Source organism: Sturnira hondurensis, unplaced genomic scaffold, assembly GCF_014824575.4.
Source record: "Sturnira hondurensis isolate 20B ecotype Veracruz unplaced genomic scaffold, ASM1482457v3 Scaffold0014099, whole genome shotgun sequence".
Lineage (NCBI taxonomy): Eukaryota > Metazoa > Chordata > Mammalia > Chiroptera > Phyllostomidae > Sturnira > Sturnira hondurensis.
The window spans coordinates 1,959,447-1,963,556 of record NW_028086730.1 but is presented as its reverse complement, the minus strand read 5'-3'; positions in this window follow the sequence as shown (position 1 = coordinate 1,963,556).

Below are 4,110 nucleotides of genomic sequence, written 5' to 3'. Positions count from 1 at the left end.
TCGATAGGTCTGTTTCAACCCCTCACGAAGCTTTTCAACTCCAGCCCCACGTGTCAAACTCATCCAGAAACGGAGAGGTGGAGTTTAGCTCACTTTGCTGTTAAGCACACAGCTGGCTCTAATGGAAAGCAAACAGTTTGGAATTTCCTAAAAGCACTAAAATCGGAACTGCCTTTTGACCTGGCAATTCCACGGCGGGGACCATACACTCAGGACCCTGAAACGCCGATCCGAAAGAACCCGCGCACCCACTGTTCCCAGTGCCATTCACAACGGCCAAGTGGTGGCGGCAGCCCCGTGCCCACCGGTGAGTGAGAGGGTCAGAACGCCGTGGCCCATTTCCACGATGGGGTCCCGCGCAGCGCCGAGAAAGGGGGGCTCCTCCCCTCGCAGCAGCGTGGACGGGACTGGAGCATTGGGGGAAGTGGTAATGAGCCAGGCAGTGAGGGGCAAATGTCACACCATCTCACCTCTAAGTGGGACCCAATCGACAAAACAAACAGGACCGCAAAATAGAACTGGAGTCGTTGGAATGAAGAACAAACGGACAGTAACCAGAGGGCAGGCGGGAGGGTGATGACAGAGAAAGGACCCATGGATAAAGCCAAAGCGGGGACAGGGGTTGGGAGTGGGATGTGGGGGGGCGGGGGCGGGGAGAGTCGGGGGGGAAATGGAGAGACCCATACTTGAACAACTTGAATAAAAGTAAATCAAGAGAAGAGGAAAGGAGGTATTTGTCGGTGGGACGTTGTGACGAGAGAAGACACTTTCAGAAGTTCTGCTGTGGTGTTTAGAAATCTCACCGATGTCTCGGAGGGTAGAACGAGCGTGCTCCCATCTTCCCACGGACCGCAAGTTGATGTGTCGGCTAATGCCCTGGAAACAAACTGAAGTGGAAAGTGACCTCAACAAGCGGGGACACGGGATGAGGGGGACAGGGTGAAATGCAGCAGCTGGGGAACCGCTGGCGGGGAGAAGCCTCTGTGCGTCTCAGCGTCCCATTCAGTTCACCCTGGGCACGAGACCAAGGCCGTCGGCTGCAGGTGGAACTGCCCATGGTCGTCGTTGAAAGTCGCACCCCGAGTTTTTGGGGTGCTCGCTGTGGAAGCCGGTGGGCGGATGACCGGTGTTCACGCCTGCTGGAAGACTCGGGGACTGAAACATCGACATACATGTGTCTGGGATGGCTGAGTGTGACTGGGTCACGTGGAACCAAGTCCCTCCTGTGATGACACTTCAGCTGAACTCTCTATCCTTTCTTTCCCCAAAAGAGCCATGTTTCCAAGCACTAGTAGTGGGAGAACCCACACTAAGCCTGAACGTCCGGGAAGGGCAAGGCTGGGATCCGAGGCTGGGCGCGACCCCCTTACACCCCGGGCCCCGGGCACCTCGGGGTGTGATAACCCAGCGGCACCTGGGAGCTCACACAGCACGAGACCCCAGACGGCTCCCGCGAGGGCCTCCGACGGGCTGAGTGGCAACCCACTCGGGACTCTCTGTCCCACGAGTTTGTTTCTGTCTGCCAGGAAGTGTGGGGACGGGTCAGGAAGGGAGACCTGGCGTGTGGAGGAAGGGGTGCTAGGTCACAGAAGGACAGCATGACCTTCCCGTGTCTGCTTCACGTCGGGGACGCTGGGTTGGCCCCGGAACTGGAGGGTCAGGGAAATCTGGCCCGAGTGCGGTGGGCCTTCTGGAAGTCCCCAAGTGTATGCTGAGCTTTACCAACCACTGCCAACTGCGCTGGGCACGGAATTGGGAAGGGAGCCCCTCTCCCCCTTCTGGGGGAAGCCCGGGAAGGCTCTGGCCCTTCAAAATTAGAGGCTGTGGGACTGAGAAAGCCCGAAATTCAGACACCACCAAATCCGGGCCACAGCGGTCAGGACGGAAAGGACACCAGGGGGTTGTCTCCATGCAGAGGGGGCGGTCTCCACGGGGACATCCTGGGCCGGCTCCTGCAGATCCCCGCTCGGCTGGGTGCAGAGGCTCCCAGGCAGTCAGGGGTGCCGGGTGTCCCCACCTCTGACCAGACTTCCTCTTCCCAGATGTCCCACTCAGATGTCTTACCAGACTTCCCCGAGCCAGCGAGGTGCCACCGACAACATCAGGCTCCAGAGTGAACCTTCCATTTTCACGGGCAGCTCTTGGGTCCATCCTGGGCCTGACTCCCCCTGGTCTGAGGGGCCGCACGCCAGCGTGAGAATCGGGGCCCCGCAGCCCCTCGCGTGCACAGTGCGGGCCTCACGGTGGGCCATGAGGACCATGGAAACAACAGTGTCCACACCGAGGTGTGCCCCAAAGCCGCGGGCCCTGCAGGCAAATAGGGCCACCACTCTCTGCCCGGGCACCTGCTGTTGTGTCCTGGGGCCTGGAGCAGGGCGGGAGACGCCCCAAGGTGAAGGGAAGCCCGTGAGCCATCCGGACCCCCCTGGTGCCAGGTTCCACCCCAGGCCTCATGGTCTAACACAGGGTCCCTCTCACCAAGGCTCCGAGAAGCTCAAGTTCCGAAGCCACAGAAAGGAACAGGGCACCACAGCGATGCGGGTCATGGTGAAACTCGGACCAAGAACTTCCTTCACAGGAGAGACCACGGGACCCTCGCTGCCCTTTCCCACCCGGAGGCGAGTCCCGGGCCCGCACCCCGAGGCCTTTCCATCCACTGCCTCTGGGACCCAGCCCAGCCTGCCTGCTCCTCAGTCCACCTGTGAACCCTGGCTGTGCTTGGGGATGGTGCTGGCATCCAGGCACCCCTGTCGGTGGCGTGCTGGGCACCCTGACCGTGGGTGCTGGCACCTGGGTGCCTCCCTCGTCACCGAGCCCCCACCTGGAGGCCCAGCACGCCCTCAGGAGCAGGGGACCATGGGGGCCAAGGGCCTGGCACAGCCTGAACTGCGGGCAATGGGGGCTGGGGTGCCTCAGAGGAGCTGGCCTCTCATTTCCGCCAGCCAAGGGGACCCGCCCCCAGGCGGCGTCTGTCCTCAGGAGAGTTGGTCCAGACTGACAGGGATCCGCAGGTGCCTGGGAACCAGCCTGCAGACACCCCAGTCCATCCCAGCGAACCAGTGACCAGGTGGGCAGAGCTGCCTGGGCTGCTCACGGAAACTCTGGGCCAATAAAGGGGTCACGCGCCCTGGGGCAGGTGGTGCTGGGAGATAGGACAGTCCGGAGTTGAGGCTCCACGTGCGACCAGGCGCTGGAGTCCCAGTGCCCCCGCGGAGAAGCCGGTGTCAGGGACCGGTCGCCCCGCGCATGCGTGTTGAAGTCAGCTTTACAGACAACTGGTTCCAAGGAGCTTTAGAGGAAGGGACTGGGGATGGACGGGGACTGCGTTCCAGGCAGAGTGGACTGTCCTGCGAATGACCCCAGGAGGAGGGAAGCTGCTGACAAACTCAGCGTGGCCATGGAACCCACGCAGCAATGCCAGAAACAGATTTGGTCTTGGGGCACGGGCTGGGGAACAACCAGGAATGGCAGAGACCCTCCCCAGGGGGTGAGGGTGGGTGGCAGGGAGGGCGGTGGCCAGATCCCCACTCTGACCCCCAGTCCAGTGCTAGTGGAGGAGACTGGACTCGGGGAGGCCGGGAGGGAGCCAGAGTGGACAGGGCTGAGTCAGTGGCGGGCAGCAGCGTGAATGGAGGCGGGGCCTAGGGGGCTGGGCACACAGGTCTGGGAGGGCCAGGGGACTGCCACACCCTGGGGTGAAGGGGCCCAGGGAGGAGATGCCAGTGGGGATGACGCCCAAGGTTCTGGGCGGGAGAGGCTGGCTGGAGTGGCAGGGACGTCACTGAGGGACTAGGTGGGGGCTGAAGGTGCTCGGCGCCCACGGGAGTGCAGGGCCTCGAGGGAGCATCTCCAAGGACTGGTGCTGGTCCGGGTGAGAGAAGGGGCAGGGTGGGTGCGTTCTCAGGGGAGCGCTGGGGGGATGGTGCTGTCCTTTCCAGGGACAGAGGTCCGGGACACCAAAAAACACACAAGGGGCCACTCCAGGCTCTGCTCCCCGTTTCGGGGTCCAGCACCCACAAACCACACCCGAGGTTCCTGTGACTCTCTGCACGACGTCACCTCCCAAGGAAAACACACCCAAAGTTGTCCCCACAACAGGAATGACAGAAA